The sequence below is a fragment of the Microcebus murinus genome, chromosome 9 (genome assembly GCF_040939455.1).
Source record: "Microcebus murinus isolate Inina chromosome 9, M.murinus_Inina_mat1.0, whole genome shotgun sequence".
Lineage (NCBI taxonomy): Eukaryota > Metazoa > Chordata > Mammalia > Primates > Cheirogaleidae > Microcebus > Microcebus murinus.
The window spans coordinates 54,330,349-54,351,500 of NC_134112.1; the positions used below are offsets into that span (position 1 = coordinate 54,330,349).

The 21,152-nt window shown below is 34.7% G+C and overlaps 1 pseudogene; it reads right to left on the reverse strand.

Moving 5' to 3' along the window:
* The window catches only part of LOC105879324 (large ribosomal subunit protein uL23 pseudogene), a 69,529-nt pseudogene extending 49,692 nt beyond the window's left edge, over positions 1-19,837 (reverse strand).
* Positions 19,838-21,152: the final 1,315 nt, after the last annotated feature.

A 21,152-nucleotide genomic window follows, 5' to 3' on the forward strand; every position in this document is an offset into this window, starting at 1 on the left:
TAGATTGGCAGAGTGGATAAAACTCCATAAGCCTAACATCTGCTGTCTACAAGAAACACATCTAACCCACAAAGATGCCTTCTGGCTGAAGATCAAGGGATAAAAACCTATCATCCAGTCAAACAGAAGTCAAAAGAAATCTGGGGTAGCTATACTATTTGCAGATAACATAAGCTTTAAAATAACAAAAGTAAAAAAGGATAAAGAAGGCCATTTTATAATGGTGAAAGGGAAGATCCAACAAGAAGATTTAACAATTCTGAATATCTATGCACCCAATGCAGGAGCACCCAATTACATAAAACAAACCTTGTCTAATCTAAACACCATGTTACACAACACTGCCATAGTAGCAGGGGACTTCAACACTCTATTGAATGATCTGGATAGATCCTCCAAACAGAAAATAAGCAAAGAAATAATGGACCTGAACAGAGTCCTTGATCAAAAAGGTCTGACAGATCTCTATAGAACATTTCACCCAAATAAATCTGAATTTACATTCTTCTCGGCAGCCCATGGATCCTTCTCCAAAATTTATTACATCCTAGGCTGCAAATCAGATCTGAAAAAATTCAAGAAAATAGAAATTATACCTTGTATCTTCTCTGAACTTAATAGTATCAAATTACAGTTCAATTCCAATAGAAACACTCAATGCCTCACAAAATCATGGAAACTAAACAATCTATTAATGAAAAATTCCTGGGTCAAGGAAGAAATTCAGAGGGAAATAAAGAATTTCTTTGAACAAAATGATAATGGTTATACTTGTTACCAAAACTTGTGGGATACAGCAAAAGCTTACCTGAGAGGCAAACTAATAGCAATTAACGCTCACATCCAAAACACACAAAGTTTAGATACTGACAACCTAATGAATAAGCTCAAGGAACTGGAAAAAGAAGAGCAAACAACTTCCAATCCTAGTAGAAGAAAAGAAATAACGAGGATCAAAGCAGAACTGAATGAAATGTAGAACAAGAGAACTATCCTAAAAATCAACAAAACCAGAAGCTGGTTTTTTGAAAAAAATAAACAAAATTGATAGCCCTCTTGCTAGATTGACAAGGACTCAAAGGGAAAAGACTCTAATAAACTCAATAAGAAATGAAAAAGGAGAGATCACAACAGACACCACAGAAATACAAAACATTATATTTGATTACTATAAAAATCTATATGCCCAAAAACTACAGAACGAAGATGAAATGGACAAATTCCTGGATATATACAACCTCCCTAAGTTCACCCAGGAGGTAACAGATCTCCTGAATAGACCAATCTGAAACTCAGAAATTGAAGCAGTAATTAAAAACCTCCCCAAATGGAAAAGTCCCGGTCCCGATGGCTACACTTCAGAGTTCTACCAAACATACAAAGATGAACTCATACCTATACTACAGAAACTATTCAACACCATTGAGAAAGATGGTATCCTTCCTAACTCATTCTACGAAGCCAATATCACCCTGATACCAAAGCCAGGAAAGGACATAACAAAAAAAGACAATTATAGACCAATATCCCTCATGAATACAGACACAAAAATCCTAAATAAAATTCTTGCAAATAGAATTCAGCAGCACATCAAAAAAATAATTCACCATGACCAGGTGGGCTTTATTCCAGGAATGCAAGGCTGGTTCAACATACGCAAGTCTATAAATGCAATTCACTTCATAAATAAAATCAAGAACAAAAACCATATGATTCTTGCAATAGATGCAGAAAAAGCATTTGATAAAGTCTAACACACCTTTATGATAAAAACTCTTAACAAAATAGGCATAGACGGTTCATACCTTAAACTTACCAAATCCATTTATGACAAACCCACTGCTAATATCATCCTAAATGGGGAAAAATTGAAATCATTCCCTCTTCGATCCGGAACTAGACAAGTATGCCCACTGTCTCCTCTTCTATTCAACATGGTACTCGAAATCCTAGCTATAGCAATCAGACAAGAGAGGGGTATTAAGGGCATCCAAATGGGGGCAGACAAGATCAGACTCTTGCTCTTTGCTGATGATATGATATTATACCGAGAAAACCCCATGGATTCATCCAAGAGACTCCTAGATTTAATAAATAAATTTGGTAATGTTTCAGGCTATAAAATCAATATACACAAATCAGAAGCATTCATATATGCCAACAACCATCAAGCAGAAACTCAAATCAAAAACGCAATACCCTTTATTATAGCCCCAAGGAAAATTAAATATCTAGGAGTATTCTTAATGAAAGATATGAAAGATTTATACAAGGAGAACTATGAAACACTAAAAAAAAAATTGCAGATGATTTGAACAGATGGAAAAAATCTACCTTGTTCATGGATTGGTAGACTCAATATTGTTAAAATGTCAATATTACCTAAAGTTATATACAGAATTAATGCAATCCCTATCAAAATATCACCAGCATTCTTTACAGATCTAGAAAAAATAATTCTTCACTTTGTATGGAACCAGAAGAAACCTCGTATATCCAAAGCAATCTTAAGTAAGAAGAACAAACTGGGAGGCATCAGTCTTCCTGACTTCAAGCTTTACTATAAAGCAATAATAGTTAAATCAGCCTGGCACTGGCACAAGAACAGAAGCATTGATATCTGGAATAGATCTGGGATACCAGAGATGAAACCATCGGTACACAGCAACCTAATATTTGATAAAGCAGACAAAAATATACAATGGGGGAAAAATCCCTCTTCAATAAATGGTGCTGGGAAAACTGGTTAGCTACATGCAGAAGATTGAAACAGAATCCATATCTCTCACCTCTCACAAAAATTCACTCAAGATGGATAACGGACTTAAACCTAAGGCATGAAACCTTAAGAATCTTAGAAGAAGACGTTGGGAAAACTCTATTAGACATTGGTCTAGGCAAATAATTTTTGAGGAAGAGCCCCAGGGCAATCACCGCTGTATCAAAAATAAATGGGATCTCATCAAATTAAAAAGTTTCTGCACAGCTAAGGAAGCCATCATCAGAGCAAATAGAATACCCACAGAGTGGGAGAAAATATTTGCTCTCTACACTTCTGATAAAGGTCTAATAACAAGAATCTATCTAGAACTTAAAAGAATAAACAAGAAGAAATCAAACAATCCCATCAAGAAATGGGCAATGGAAAAGAACAGAAATTTCTCCAAAGAAGACAGAATAATGGCCTGCAAACATATTAAAAAATGCTCAACATCTCTAAGCATCAGAGAAATGCAAATCAAAACCACAATGAGATACCATCTAACACCAGTGAGAATGGCTTATATCAAGAAATCCCAAAACAACAAATGCTGGAGAGGATGTGGAGAGACAGGAACACTCCTACATTGCTGGTGGGACTGCAAATTAGTGCAACCTCTGTGGAAAAGAATTTGGAGATACCTCAAATGGCTAGATATATGAATACCATTCGACCCAGCAATAGCATTGTTGGGCATCTACCCAAAAGAGCATAAGACATTCTACTATAAAGACATCTGCACCCGAATGTTTATGGCAGCACAATTCACTATTGCAAGATCATGCAAACAACCCAAATGTCCATCAATTCATGAGTGGATAATTAAAATTTGGTATATGCTCACAATGGAATACTACTCAATTCTAAGAAATGACAGTGAGCTAGCACTATTTATGCTATCCTGCATTAAGCTTAAGCCCGTTATCCAAAGTGAGGTGACACAAGATCAAGAAAACGGGCTCCACATCTACTCACCATCAAATTGGTACTGACTGATTAAAACTATGGTGCTCAAATGGTGATAGTGCCCACCAGGGTTTGGGGGAGGGGGAGATACACATCTTAGGGTTGTGGCGAGCATGCGGGGAGTGGGGTGGGGGGAGAATACCTCTAACCCTTCCTAGGGAAAGATAAAGATATACAATGTAACCCAAAGGTCAAAAAAAGAAAAAACAAACTTTTATTGGGTGATGGGCAGATGGGAGGGGGGAGGTGGGGAAGAATTTATACTTACAAAATATGTGCGATGCACTCCACCTGGGGGTAGGACATGCTTGATGTTTTGGTAAGGCAGGGGGTTGGAGGAGGAATGGCAGGGGCAATATATGTAACCCTAACAATATTTGTACCCCCATAATATGATAAAATAAAATAAATTTTTAAAAAATCATAGAAGAAAAAAAAAAGAAGGTTATTTTCTCTAGACAGGACATCTTCTAAACTCTCTTACAAAATTAATCTTTGGTGCCTTGAATATCATTTCTAAAAGAAGGTAGCTAATCTAATTTCTCAGGGCAAGGTCTTCAAATCAATAGACTGAACTTATGCTTCATAAACTGAGTTGGAAATACAGCAATTTTCAAGAACAGATAACATACCAAAAATTTTGTCCCAAGTAAAGCTCAGTGAAGAATATCTTGATGCTGTCACTTATATATAGCCTTTTAAAAAGGCAGACTACATTTCCCTGTTAAAATTAAAATCACTGAATTATTGATTGATTTATATTAAGTAATAAGACCACTCTGTGACTTCTCACATCCTTATTCCTTCCTTAGTTTTATTCTCATCAGTGGACTTTGACTTTCTACTTTTTTCTGAAATATGAGGCTTATAGCTTCTTTAGGGAAGGCAGAAAGCAGGAAAGGTGAAGGTGGTGCCATCCTATGGTTTGTGCTTTAAATGATCTTTAAATAAGCATTTTAAGCATATGCAGAACCCAGAAAATAATTCTTTATTTCTGATTCTAGTTACACAGTCCTGACTATTGTTGCAGAATCTACTGGGGGAGGTGGGAATTCCTAGTCAGCATCTCTGATCTACTGCACCATCTTTCCTTCCCCAGAAACCTAGTAGATAGTAAATTTTGTAATATAATTGGTTTTTTTAAATAAACTTTTTTGTTTTAGAATAGTTTTAGATTGACCAAAAAGTTACAAAGATAGTACAGAGTTCCTACATATCTCACATCCAATTTTCCATATTATTAACATCTTACATTAGCGTTATAGTTGTAACATTAAAGAAGTAATATACTGATATCTCATTATTAACTAAAGTCCATTCTTTATTCAGATTTTTTTTTTTTTACTTAATGACCTTTTTCTGTTTCAGGATCTTATCTAAAACACCAAATTACACTTATTCATTATGTCTCCTTAGGCCTCTTGGCTGTGTTAGTTTCTCACATTTTCCGTTTTTTTTTTTTTTTTTTTTTTTTTTTTTCCTTTGATGATCCTGACAGCTTAGAGGTCAGGTATTTTTGTCAACAATGTTGTTCAATTGCAATTTTTTAGATATTTTTTTCCCACGATTAGACTGAAGTTATAGGTTTTTGGGAGAAAGACCACGGAAACAGAGTGTCAGCTTTATCACATCATATTAAGTGTGTGTACTACTTTTCTAAGATTTTAGCTTCCTGGGATAATTGTGAGATTATGACTCTAAGTGATTTGATGCTGTTTTGTGTAGAATTCTGCTTTGTGTCAGTAGACAATTGTACTATTGAATGTTAGTTGTTAAAGGAGAAATGAGAGATGAAAGGAAAGACTATGCTCTCCCAAGTTTAAAAGATATGAAAAGTTGCAGTCTTTGGAGATTCAAAGCTTTCTTTTTCTTTTTCTGTTTTTCATTTCTATAGTTGTTCTGAAATAACAGAAAAATTTCAGTAAATAAAGCCTTTAAGTGAAAGTTTAGTCATCCTGGTGGCTTTGTTTTTTAAAGATAGAGATTATTGAGTAAATAATAAAAATCTTAGTCTATGAATGCTGAAAATCCATGGGTATTTATTTTCTTTAAAAAACGCAAAGGTGACAGAGTTCCCTTTCTGATGGGTTGGTGGGACATTTAATTTCAGTCATTATTAAGATTCAGAGATCCATGTCAAGCATTGGGTATCTTATGCAGAAACAAAGGAGGTCACTGGTCATTGGTCCTCTTACTGTCACTGAGAACGCCATTGTTCTAGTCTGTATACATCCTTCCTTTGGGGCTGGAGATTCTCTAGTTTCCAGGTCTAGACTGCAGTGTATGGCTTTTAGGAGAGTTTGAACACCATTACACTTAGGACAGCGCCTTTCTGGAAACTCCATATATAACTATTAGTTCTAATGTCTTTTTCTTGCTCTTTCACCCTTTCCACCCCTGGGCTTTTACACAGCTTCTACTTTCATCTCTGAAAAAATTCCTGTGGCAAGAAAATACTTACATGTCTACTTTCCTGCTTAAAATAAAAGAGCAGAAGAAAACACAGAAAAAAAACCCCACAAAATTCTCTCTCAAAAATTATCTTGCTACAGTTGCTTAGAAAGATGAGCAAACAGGTGAAGATATGCTTGCAATTTTAATCTTTGGAGTGCTGAGATGTGCTTAGACTTGATGAATGAAGATTCTAGGACAACCACCACATATCTGGCTTGAGCAGTAATGTAGCCATTTATTGACACAGTTATCATAGCAGAGTGAGTAGGTTTGAGGGGATATAATAAGATTTGAGCGTGTTGAATTTATAGTGCCTGAGCGACATTATTGTGCATTGTCCAACAGAGAAGTATTACTCAAGGCAACAGTGAGGGATGGAGACAAAATTATAGAAAGTTAACAGTGCATATGTAGTATTTCAGTCAACAAAACATGATTTGTATGATACAAAGACAGCATGGGAATTTCCCTCTGAATTTATCAGAAGAAATGTATTATAATTCAATTTTGCCTCTAATTTAGTTTTGCAATAGGTATCCTATTGGTCATTCATTTATTCATTTAGCCATTTTTATATTCAGAAGATATTTATTGAATTCCTATAATGTGTCAGCAACTGTTCTGGGCATTCGGGATAATTCAGTGAAAAGCACAGAAAAAGAATTCTCTATCTTAATGGAGTACACATTCTGATTGGAAAGGTAAAATAAGTAAAATGAATAGTATATCAGATGTGGATAAGTGATGTGAAGACAAATAAAGCAATGAGGATAATGATTGCTAGGGTGGCTAGGGATTACCATTTTAATGAGGCTGTTCACATAAGCTCTCACTAAAAAGTTGACATTTTAGAAAATTACTAAAGAACAAATGTGTAAAAGGGGCCATGTGTAGATAGGAAGGAAAAATAATCCAGGCAGAGGTAATGGCAAATGCAAAGGCCCTAAAGCATGAGCATGAGTGGTAAGTTTGAAGATGAATAAGTTTGCCAGTATGGCTGAGAAGACATAAATAAAGAAGAAAGTACTAGGAGAAAAAGGGGCGTGGGTTAAGATCACATGGGATTTCGTATACTCTTACAAAATCTTTGGGTTTTCCTTTGATTGGATGGGAAGCTATTGGATGAGTTTGAGGCAGAGGACTGATATGATCTGATAGAATCAATCTGGCTACTTACTACATAAAGAATAGACTAAAGTTGGGCAAGGGTGGAAGCTGGCAGACCAGATGAGAGGCAATTATTGAAGCAAGAAATGTTTGAATAGTCCTAATAGTAGTGTCAGAGATGAAACATGTTTGGATTCTAGATAAATTTTGAAGTTGATGGGAATAAGATTTGCCACTGGATTAGATATTGTATATGAGAGAATGAGGAGTTAAAATGATCCCTATATATCTGGCTTTAACAACTTAGAGGGACGGAATTACTGTTAAATGAGATGTGCAAATGGAGTAGCAAGTTTTGAGTTAGGAGTGGAGATCAGTATTAATTTTGGACATATTATTTTTGATGTAACTATTAGATGCTATGTGGGCCAGATATTTAAATCAGAGTGGGACCATCAGTTCAGTTATAAAGAGAAGCAGATAAATGGGCAATAGTTGAGGAGAGAAAGTAAAGAGAGGATTTTTTTAAAAACCTACTGGGAATAGAAACATGTTTGTCTACCAGTGTAAAAGACACTCTAGAGAGAAAAAATATGATGGTGGAGGATCTTTAATTTAAGCTAATAGATCTCAGAATCAGGCTATCCATTGATGAGTATTCATAGAGTCTTTCTTATGAAAAATAATTTAATGGATTAAAAAAAGAATGGAATACAGTCCATTTTGGGTAAGCACATTGCTAAAGAAATAAAAACATATTTACCTGATAAGATTAATAATATATCAATCTGGCACATAACATTTGCCAAATGACTGATTCAGAGAGTTAGTACTAGAGTAATCAGGGATGGTTTTATGAAGGATGTGCATTTTGAAAAGGTCCATGAAACTTGGGTAGAATTTGGATAGACTAGGATGGAAGTGAGAATACAAGTGCTGAGGGATGAATAAACATTGCAAAGAAAAGAAGTCATATAAGATACATCTTCGAAGGGAGAAGGAGGTTCATGTAAGGGGCAAGAAGAAAATAAATTGGGAAGGCCATATTTGTACTAGATATTGTGTATTATATAATTTAACCACCTTCAGTAAAGGAAGGTGTCTCAAGTGACTCACAAACTTCTGGCCTGGGTCAGATTTTTCCTAAAAAAGTTAAAAATGTATTATGGGCCTGCAAGGTTAAGTAGAATTTTACTTTAGTAGCAAATTTATGGTCAGCCAAATGGTATGTTAACCTTTCAAATTAACTATAAGGTATTTTAAAATATTGCTAACTTCTTATGAAAGTCAGTAAGATCTGGAGAATTTATGAACTCCAGAGACAGGAACTCGTGAAAGAAGATAGACTCATTTAAATCTTAACCTCAAGCATATTTCTAGAAATAGGAATAGTTACATGGAAAGTGAGTTCATGTATGACATTTATTAAAAATTTTTGGAAGGAAAATTCTTTGCATTAAAGGAAAATATTCACTACAAAAACCTCCAGACTCTAAGTTAGAAGGAAAAAATTTTTTCCCTTTATATTGTCATCACTATTATTCTACCGACATGATTGTTAATTGCAACTCTGACACATGCAGGTGCAGAGGAAGTTCAACCTGTCACTACTTATAATTCAGACACACAAACCAATGTGCTCAAAGGAAAATCAATAATAGGAATCAGTAGAGATGCAAAGAAGAAAATGTGGCTGAACTCTATAATATATCGTGCATCTCATCCTCCATCTTTTAAAAATATAGTACAGCAGGAAGGTCTAAAATCAATTATGAAATTCATAAGCTCTAGCCAGATAAATCTAATTGGTAAAAAGATTGTGTCCTTTCCTGGTGAGAAGTGGAAATTATAGAGTGGTCAGATATGCAACTTCTACAGAAGATAGGACATGAACATAAATTAAGAAGTCAAGAAGGAAGCAAATTTAAAGAAGAAGGCTGCTACCTCACTGCAGTTGATTGTTGCCAAGCAAGAATGGACTCAGTGCTTCAGATTTCACTTTTCCAATGTAGTAGAAAATCTATAATTTTTCATGGGAAATATCCCAATTTAAAAAAAATAGCTGTTTTGGGACAAAAAACACGTATGTGGGCCACATTGCATCCTCTGGCGTTGTCTTGCCATCTATAGTCACGTCTAGAAATGTAATGGACATGTGATAATCACTTTATCCTGATTTATGCCTGGATAAGGATTTCTAAAACTTCCCAAACATTGTTGTCCAAACCCAATTCTCAAGATGAATCTCTCTTCTTTTGTTTAACTCAAAGGTTTCTTCACTTTTCATTATTGTTTTTAATTTAATTTTAATTTTGTTTTAATGTTGACTTTACAAGTGATAATTGATGTTTTAGGAACAAATTATAGTATTCTCAGACAAATTATAGGTGGTAAAAAGAAGTTATGAAAGATTTTAACAGCACATTTTTCATGCTTAAAGTGGCATTGAATTTTATCAGGGTAGTATAAATATTTCTAGTTTTAAAAACATTGTGAAATTCTTTTTTATAGTCAGCCTTGCTCACCACACCTTGACCAAACTCTATTCTATAATATGCTCAGCAGAAGCAGCACTGGTTCCAGACTCAAACATTGAATTCCAGTTATAACTCTACTATAACCAAATGTATGCCTGATCTAAATGCCCACATTTACTAAGTCAATAGCATAAAGTAAAAAATTTTTAAAAAGTTACATGATATTATCTCCCTTCTCTGTTCAGCATTATGCATGCCACAGGATTTGAAAGCATGTTGAAGCACCACTTTCTAGGTATTTAAGTTAGAAACTATAGAGTCATCTAGTCTGTCATCTAGTCCATGGGCTACAGTCTGTCATCTACTCCATGGGCTCTACAATCATAATGAACAGCATCTGCTCTTCCATTGATCCTTCTCCTTCCCTCTTCTCACTGCTCTAGTTTAGGCTTCATTATTCTCATTCATTATTTCAAACTTCACTGTGCATACACATCACCTGGGGTTTTGTTAAAATGTAGATTCTGATGCAGTAGATCGGTGTCAGGCTTGGAAGTCTGCTTTTCCACAAGCTCTTTGATGGTGCTAAGGTGGAAATTCCAAGAACCATACTTTGCCCAGAAAGAGCTAACATTTTTTAAACTTTTCTGTCCCCGCTACTAAAATATAAATTTTCTAAGAACACAAACCAGGTCTTTATTGTATCCCAGTAAAACTCTAGCATCAGAATGGTTAAAATAATTGCAAATGAAGGAAGCCTGCCCTGCTGAGAAAAGCTAAGATATATCATCATGCATAAGGGAGGCAGGCAGGCAAGAGAGAGTTCTACGCCTGTTTTCTTGGCCATATGAGAAGTAAAACTTACTGGAAATCAAGCAGCAGGGAGACAGGCTGAGGGGAGAGGCATAAACCCACATAATGGGTACCATGAACACTATTAGGGTGATGGGCACATTTATAGCTCTGACTCAAACCATGTATCAAAAACATCTGTACCCCCTTAATATTTTGAAATTAAAAAAAATAATAATAAAGCCAATTGGTAAGCTGCAAGGTCCGACCATGCTTCTGGCACCAGATGGTTCATCTTTCCTCAGGATGCCTTTGAGAATGGAATGAAACAGACAAGATGACTAGAAATAAACTACATTCTTTTCTTCAGAAAGAGCCTTTCGACTGTGGAAAATTTCTGGAACAGCTTCTCTTTGAGTCTTTTACTATTTATGATTAAAAATAACGACCGCTTCCTGCCAAGAATTGCAAGAAAATCAATAAAAGACCATGATTATCTATCTTGGAGTGTCATTTATTAGATTGATGCAATTACTTTTTTCTGATAGGCTCAGATTTTGAATCTGTGATTGGTCTGTCTTTGGACTTATGAGATGAATGACGAGATAAAATATGTGAAAAATTAAACTTCTCTAGTAGCAAGTGTAAATGGCTCAAGAGTTATGCGGGAGTCTGGCTCATTGATTCATTTCTGCAGTTTAACCATTTGTTAAACAGACCTGTAATGGTACTGCAGAATTATATGGCTGTCGGGTTTCAAAATTTGAGACTACTGCAATGAAGAAAGACTCCTCCATTAGAAAACACGAGGTATTATTATTACAGGCAGGTTATGGACCATCTGCCACAACAGACACCAATCTTAGTATGTGAGCAATAAGTTGAGTGGGGGAAGCCTCAGGCAAAATTATATAAAATCCTTTCCATCCTTGGTTTGCTCATCAATAATTAAGCTGGCAAATCTAGAGCTTGGTTGGAATAAAATTAATCATTCCCCAAATGAGTCCTGAAATGGTAAATAATAAAATTCTTACCCTGTGATTTGATGCAAAGATATCTAGCCCTAAATGTAAAGAAAACATGACAAATTGAAAATGATCAAAATAACTTCTCACTGAATTATATTTTAAAATCAAAATGATGAGAATTTTTTTAATTCTATTTTTTTCAATATCCATATTTTTATTCTTCTCTTTGGTTACATGAAACATTTCTTAGATCATTAAAGTACTATGTGTCATTTTCCAATTATTATTATACTTTCTGGTTAGCTTGCTAAAGAAAGTATGTACATTTCCGATATACTTAATGCATTATCAAGCTCTGAGAGTGGCCACAAGAGGTACCATACTATGAGGTTACACATTCTTTAGCAAGACAGTATGTTCCAATTATTAATATAAATTGAAGACACTTTGACATAAGGAAGAAAGCAGAAGGTTTTAGATTCTTTTCAAACTAAGTGAATCCTCTCTTGATAGTCAAATGGCCTTAAGAAATTTAAATAACTTCTCAGAATCTCAATTTTTTTTTTTACTTATAAGATGGGAAAAACAGTAATTACCTTATAAGATTATTGTAATAATTGAGATAAAAATAGATAAAAGACTTAACAGAGAGCCTTGTAATATATTAAATATAATATAATATTTATGGGTTAGAAATTGTACCATTATAGAAGAGGATTTCTTAATCTCAGCAAAAGCATTCTCTTATTTTCCCTTCCTAGATTTCCTCTATAAAATAACCTAATATTTGTATTATTCACACTTTTAACCTGAAATCACTAAGTAATGCATTTAATGTATATTGGTTTGAGCATTCACTATATGCACTAGATACTGATGAAATTGCAAGAGTAATAACAATTTTATGCATCATTCTAAGGTCTTAATACTGAAAACAGTTAAAGAAATAAAGGAATACCATATGTAAATTAATATCAAATGAATAATAAGATTCTCAAATATAATAATAATTGAGAAAAATAGTGGCTTACCAATAGGGAAAGGTTTTATCATGGCGAATAGGACTTCAGCTTAGCCTTAAGAAATTCATAGATGGATAGAGGTGATGTGACAATCCTGCCAGGATATGAGGAGGGGCAGAACTGGAGTGTGTGTGAGCATGGCATGTTTGGGGGTCAGTGAGGCACCTAGACTTAGCCATCCTCTACAAAAGAAAAATGGAACCAGTATCACTGAAGTGAAATGGATAAGGAGAAGACCTATTCTATTAATGTTAGTTCCTCCTGTAAGGAGTACTTCCTGCCACCTTGTGTTAGTTAAGATAGCAATACTTTAACAAAAAGACAAAGAAGCAAAAATATACAATGGCTCAAATACAATAGATATTCCCTCCCATCCCCCAACATTAAAAAACTGTCCAAAGGAGGCAATCTTAGTAAGAAAAGGCAAAATTCCACATATGGTTTCCCTCCTGATGGAATCCTTCTGATGTCTCTGCCATCTCCATTTCATGGAACCTCTAGAATGGACCTGTTGTTTCCATCCCTGTCAGCCTCAGAGGTGCACATACCAGAGTTCCTTTGTATCAGAACTGGAAGGGACACATTTTCATCAAATAGAACTTGGTCACAAGGCCATACATAACAGAAAAAGAAGTTGGTAACTATAGTCAAACTACTTATTCAAAAGGGGAGAAAACATGTTGGTGAAGAGTTAGCATCTTCCATCTCAATATGGGATGTAAACAAATAGATAAATGTACTAGATCCCTTTGTTTTTGTTTAAATTAAACATGACTCTTCCCTATATACAAAAAGCTCCTTATTTTTAGTTTACCAAGGTTGAATGAACTTTGAAACATTCAAAGTTTCAATGAACTTTCATGAACTTTCTTAGGAATATTCATATTCCTAAGAGACTCTAACAATCTTTCTAGATTCCCCTCTTCAATCTTCTAGAATGAAATGGTTGATATTACTTCTTCTTTAATTTACTTTTCCTTTCCAGCACTATAACAAATCATGCAAAATGTTGTGACAAAAATTGTACACCATGTTCTAAATGCAGCTGTACTACCATTTAGAACAAGGTAAATCTGTATCTTCTACCTTTTTATTAAAAATAATTTCTGATGGTGGCAATTCTGCTGCTGATTCCTTTGACTGCAGGTTCAAAGAAAAGTCTACACTAACTTCCAATTGTCTTTTCCATGTCTTTGGTCTTGTAATTCTGACATTAAAATTCACTATTCTTTCAAAGCAGTGGTTCTCGACCTAAACTATGTATTGCAATTATCTGGGGACTTTAAGAAATTACTAATGCTGCATTATTCTCTCAAGATTTTGATTTAATTTGTTTGAGGTGAGGCTAAGATATTGATATTTTCAGAATACAGATAAATGTAACATCCTGTCAGGGTTTCAGCCACTGTTGTAAGAGTAATTTGTAATTTTTTTCTAATTGCACTTTATACATCTTTATTGAAATTCATCTATTCTTTTTCTGCTTGTATGCAGAACTACATATGATCAAAACTTCCAAAATTTGTTCCTATTAGCTTAGAATTAGCACAATGGAAAATGTTGGGGCTCTCTGAAAACTATAATAAATCTTAGACTTTAGCACATATGATAATGACTAAAATATAGATTTCAGATGTCCTTTGTCCCTCAGTTCTTGCATGTGGACATGATATCCAAATTGCCTACATTTTTATTGTGTATTAACTTGGATATAAAATCTCTGCATTCTTTCAGTGCCCTCACCCCTCTCCTTATCAAAGAATCCATGTGTGTATTAGTGAGAGTTCTCCAGAGAAACAGAATCAATAGGACGGGGAATACACACACACACACACACACACACACACACACACACACACACACACACACAGTGTGTGTATATAAAATAAGCAATTGACACACACAATTATGGTGGCTGAGAAGTCCCACAATCTGCCATCTTCAAGCTGGAGATACAGGCAAGCTGACGATATAATTCAATCTGAAATATGAGTCGGAAGGCCTGAGAACCAGGGGAGCCAATGGTGTAAATCCGTGTTCAAGGGCAGAAGAAGGCTGATGCAGCTCAAGCAGTCAGGCAGAAAGGAATAAATTCTCCCTTCCTCTGCCTATTCAGGTCCTCAGTGGATCAGTGGATTGGATGATGCTCACCCATTTGGGAGAGGGCAATCTGCGGAGTCCACCAATTCAAATGCTAATCTCATTTGGAAACATGCTCATAGACACAGATATATTGTTTAGCATCTGGCACTCTCTGACCAAGTCAAGTGGGCACATAAAATTAACCATCACAATGTACACTTTAGCATTATATGAACTTTCCTGGCATTTGCATGAGAAAGACAAAACTGGGTTTGTTTACATGGCACATTCCACAGAAAATACCTTGTAGCCTTGCTGACATGTTAGTCCTGCAAAGACTCCTAGGCCATATTGCCAATGGAGCAAGAAGTGAGGACATTTCCATTTCTCCTTTCCAAAATAAGTGGCATCATGTCCACTCTTTCCTTTATAGGTTTCTCTACTTTCGTCCTCCAATAGACACTACTCCCAGCAATTCAAATTGTTTTCTCTTTATTCTACAGAACAATGTAGAAAAGCCCAAGCTTCTATTTTCAAAATATCTGAGCTCCAAGCCATCACCAGGCTAGGAAGAACTGAGCACCCTTCTAGTTGATATGATTTCAACTCCTGTAGAGGTTAAAGTGACTATTAGCAGGTTTTATTGGACATGTATAAAAAGCACTGTTATAGAATGTATAGTATACCATATTAACTTTGTAAAAGCCCACAAATATTTTTGAACCTCTGGCCCTAAGTCTTTTGCTCAGGGATCTGTAAAGCTGGAATCCAGCTATCATCTTAAGTAGGAATTTAAGAGTGTCACCTGCAGCAGTTTCCTAAATAAATATACTGGTGTCCCTCAGAAAAATTTTCATGAGTAAGTTTTCCATTTTTTATATAACTTTACATTTGGGTAGTGTTACAGAGTTTAAAGATCCTCTTCACATATATTTTCTTACGTGGGCCATTCATGAAACAAACATGTAAGAATTCAAGATAACTGGGCTATTTTTCCACTATATAGTTTAGAAGGGTGGTATCTGGAAATTCTGAAGAAATAAGTCCAGCTGAATAGTAATGGCAAAAGTCACAAAAAAAAGTAAAAAAAGACTTTGAAAGATTATTCGTAATCATAACATGCAAAAACTAGAATATCAGTTATATAGTTTAACTACACCTCCCAAAACTTAATGACTTAAAATAGCAACTTTTTCTTTTCATTCTTCTCATTATTATTATCTCATGATTCCTCAGGTTGATGGTCAAGTTCTTCCACTGGCCTCACCTGGTTCACTGATGTGACTATAGTCAGCTCCAAGGGGCCCCACTGGAGTCTCAGCTTATATGGCTAGAGACTCCATGTGTCTCACCTAGCTGGGCTGCTTCAGAGCATGGAGATCTTAGGGTACAAACTGGAAAGCTACCTGGGAAGCAATGAAGCCACATAATGTTCTTATTCCCACTATATCCTTTTGGTAAAAACAAAAAACAAAAAGCAAGGCAGAGGTTCAGTTTCAGTTAGGAGGTGAGGAAATAGCCCCAGTATAAAGGGTAGGAGACATGGGGAAGTGTGATTCATTGGGGACTAGTATTGTAACAATGATCTATCACTCTGATAATACATTTCATAGTTTACAAGTGTATTCACATCTTTTTCTCATTTAATTGTCACAACAACCATGAAAAGCAGTAGCATTATATTTTCTCAATTTTTATAGCTAACAAAATTTTTTCAGATCAGTTTCAAGATCTGAAAAAGTCAATGACTTACAAATCCAAATAGCTATAAGATGGCATATCTAGGATTTAAAATAAGACACTGTGAACCAAAAAGTCATGAAGAATAAGATATGTACCCTCTTTCAAAGAGCAGGTTCTAAATTCTGAAGTTCTTTTATAATATGGGTGATAAATAATGCTTAATTTATATAGCTTATATAAGTTATTACCTCATGGATTATTAATATTTTTTAATTTACAAAGTATTATAAAGTGATAAAATAATTTTATTACTTAATATTTTATATATCATATATAAACAGGAACACATTTTAAATACAAGTGAGTTTTTCTTTTATTTAAATTACAGATTTACTTTGAAATAAATATAAAAGATAAGAAATTGCCTGATGTTTCAGATGTCATAATTCAAACATAAATTTATCAAACTTTTCTTTAAAACATTTGTCATGTTTTTCCCCTCAAAATTAGGAAGCAAGTTCATAATCAATTATAATCTCACTTGAATTTCCTCCCTTCTAGTTGTAAATCCCACTTTCAAGTAGAGCTAACAAAAATGGCTGAGAGCAGTAATTCAGAAGCAACTCAACCACAATAATAAATGAATTATTGGATCTTAAGCCACTGCAAGTTCTTGTTCCACTAAATGAACACAATCCTCTCTCATTTGCTATTAGAGAAAGATTATTAAAAAATGATCTGCATTATGCACCTATATAAAATCAAAGCCATATCATCTATAATTATAAAAATATGAATATATACATACATACAAAAAATGCATATAATTTTAAACTCAGAGAAAATAAAAATAGTTTGAATTTTATCACTCATCACATCACATAAAAACAGTTATGGTATATACCATCCCATTTTTTTTCTGCTGCTTCTTAAATGTATGAAGGCATTTGTCACAAAAGATCTTAGCATTTTGGTTCCCTAACATAACTGATTGCATTACATTTGTTGTTATTTAAAAATGATTATTGGCGTTTTTATACCATTAAAAAACTATAAATTCACTTTGGAAAATAAAAAATTATAAAAAATTTAAAAGAAAATGTAACATTATCTATAGTCTTGTCATTAAATATATATAGGCTTTGTTAGTTTATTTGCTTGATTGTATCGTGAAGTTTTTTTCAATGTATTTTGGTGGTTTAATTTTTATTTCATTGGCATATTTGTGTTTACATAACTTTATTAAAATTTACTTCCTATGTTTTCAAATATACACTTTGTGAAATTTTCCTGTTATAATGACATCTTCAAAAGCATTATTTTAAATAAAAACTTTTATAAAGTACTGTCATATAGTTGTACCAGAGTTTACTTCTCCATTCTTCTATACTGAGATAGTAATGACGGTTTGAACTTAGTGTTATTTTAAATAATACTATAGTGAATATCTTTTTCACAAAATCATTTTGTAACTCAAAGGATTTCTTTAGAACTGATTTCCAAAAGTGTATTACAGACTATGCATCTTTTTAAGGTTCTTGATAAGAGTTGTCAAATTATTTTTTAGAAAGCCTGAATCAATTTATACTCTCAAATTTAGTTTATGAAAGACCCTATTTTATAAAATGTTCAATGGCATTATTATGACAATGAGTTTAATAGGGATATAATGAGTATTTAAAAATAGTCCAATATTTAGATTAATGCTTGCTGAACACTTTGATCAATATCACTATTATTTTTAGTTAAATAAGCTAAAGTATTTGAAGATTTAAAAAATTATAGATATTTAAAAACTAGTGGTACTACTCATTTTTCTATATTTGAAGATCATTTTAATTTCAATTTTTGCAAAGTCTTTTTGTTTTGTTTTGTTTTTTTTTTTTTTGAGACAGAGTCTCGCTTTGTTGTCCAGGCTAGAGTGAGTGCCGTGGCGTCAGCCTAGCTCACAGCAACCTCAAACTCCTGGGCTCGAGTGATCCTTCTGCCTCAGCCTCCCGAGTAGCTGGGACTACAGGCATGCGCCACTATGCCCGGCTAATTTTATATATATATATCAGTTGGCCAATTAATTTCTTTCTATTTATAGTAGAGACGGGGTCTCGCTCTTGCTCAGGCTGGTTTTGAACTCCTGACCTTGAGCAATCCGCCCGCCTCGGCCTCCCAAGAGCTAGGATTACAGGCGTGAGCCACAGCGCCCGGCCAAAGTCTTTAATTTATTCCAGTATTGCACCACTCACAAGACTGTCTTTTGATTTTATCCTGAGTTGAAAGGTATCTGCAAGAAGATGGAAAGACTGAGGTATCTCATACCAAGGAATCACTAATCATGTTTAGTCATTAACAATCATATTTATATTGGTTCTTATCTACAAAAACAGAAACTACCTAGAAAAGTGAGAAAGGATTAAATGAAAGGAAAAGATTTTGTTTTTTTGGGTTTTTTTCTTTTGTAGTTCAGAAGTCATTTTAGAAGGACATAATGGTATGTAACAGTAGAGGTTTTCAGAAATCTATTCATGACCAACCTAAGTGAATTAGATCCGAACTACCAGCCTGTTAAATCTAAATTCAAATAAATGATCAATAGAGTAAGTATATAATGCACACAGAGAAAAAGAGATTTTGAATATAGTACCATTAGTTTATTTGTAGAATAAAACTAATTAAGATAGTTTTCTGGCTCAGCAAAGAGAAACTGCATAAAGTTAGCTCCAGGATTTGACTTCTCATCCTCATACCATAGATTTCTGAGAATTCGTACATATGCAGTGTACTTGGACTCTGCCCTGGTGTTTCTCTTTATCGAGAATATCTCCTTAAGCCTAGAGAATTTTAAAAAAGGAAACATTCAAAACTGAGTTATAAAGCTCCCAAAGGCAAAGCCATATTAAAAAGGTAACAACCAAAATATTTCCCAAGTGTCATCATCAGATCTCTTGTTTTCACAGTCCAATTACTCTTCCCATCACATATCCTATTTTCCTGTTTTCTGATGATGCTTTCTCCTGGGGGAGAGGAAAGAAAGAGAAGACGAATGCACATGTTTGCACAATGGGCTATAATATTCCCATCTTGCAAATTATTACTTTTTGTTTAGTCTATCAACATTACTTTGCATATTGATTATTACATCTTTCTTATCTCTTATTACTTCACAGGCTCCTTTCCATTTACAATGGAAGAAAGTATAGAGTTAACAACATAATTTCCTAAGCTTACTCATTATTCTGGGGTTGGAGTTTGTAAAGGTATACATCTTATATCAATTTTTGAAGCTTGTGGTTTATGTCTGTGACTACATCAAATATATTTTATTCTTGCAAAACTGGAGCATATTATGAGAAAATAGCACCAGGATCATCTCCTTTTTCCTCACATCCATCTAAGAATGCCTCTGATTCCCAGGGCAGCCTGGGTCATGAAGCAGCTACACATTTTGTCAGAGAAGGCATTACGATCCAGGATTGTGTACCTAATTATGTTCTTCTTTGAAGCAAACTCACTTTTAGGAGGTATGACCATGTTGTAATTGTCTCACAATGATTTGTTTATATAAGTGAGAGCGTTCTCTTCTTTATTTGTATGAATGACTCTTTGCAGTTGTGACTTTGGAAGTCACATCTCAGTATGAGACGAAGTCTATGCAACATTTTTGTAGGAATTCAACCAGTAATGCAACATCATCTGATAACTAGCCATCTTTAAATGTAGTAAATGTAGTCATACATTTATATGACTATGCTGTTTTTTAGTTTCAGTACAACTGCATGATAAAATATCAAACTGTATAATGATTATTACAAAAACTTGGAAACTTACTTTCTAAACACCTTATTAATTTCCATTTATTTATTTATTCCCAATTGTTAGCATTTATATTTTCTTTAACCCAAGCAGTTGAAACTTTAAGTCTACATTGTGAAGAAAGGTAAGTAGCAAAATTGGGGTTGAAGATTTAGTGCTGAACTACAATAGTCCCTTCTAAGAAATGTAATTGCAAGACAAGCGTGTATGTGTGTGGGTGTTGGGGGAGGTTAGTGGTTCTGAAAAAGTTATTAGTTGTATCTCTGTTGCGAGCCAGCTGTATGGCTGTTAAGTTAATTTACCTTTTGGGGTTCTTCTGTGTACATTAGTAAATATATATATATATATGTATATATATAAAATAAAATGAAGGAGGGGGAATGAAATCATGTTTTCAAATTTTCATACTATAGCTTTTTAATATTTTACAACCTGGATTTTACTATAGTACCCAGGTCCACGATTTCCCAGAATCTTTACTTTTGCGTAGTCCCTTCAGGGAACTCCACAGGTTATAAGCATTCACTTACTGATGTTTTAGCATTTTAATTAGTTTTACTCTAATTGTCCTGTGAACGTTCTAAATGAAAAGGGCCATTCTTAGCTCCTTCAGGGAAATTTGCCTTAAAGGTATCAGGGATCTCTCCTGAGAATCTTCAGTTACTTGAATCTTTTCCTAGGATCTTTTAAAAACCCTCCCTTAAAAAAGAAAAAAAAAAAAAATTGAAACTACAAATCCCAGGAGCCAAAGCTGGAAACGGACACTCCCCCCCACCCCGTCTTTCCCCGCCCCCCTTGACTCTAGTAAGCTAAAACTCAAGTTGAGGTATCCTGAAATGTGCCTGAAAGAAACAACGACAGTTTCGCCCCTCTTTTTAGTTTTGCTGTCACTGGGCTCCTTTAAATCGGTGCCGGGAGCGAGGAAGCAGCCCGGGCGACGCAGAGTGGGGTGGGCGTGGGACGCGGGCATCACCTGTTCCGAGCGGCGCGTGCGCACTGCCGGGGCGCGGACCGGGAGGCGGGGCGCGGCGGG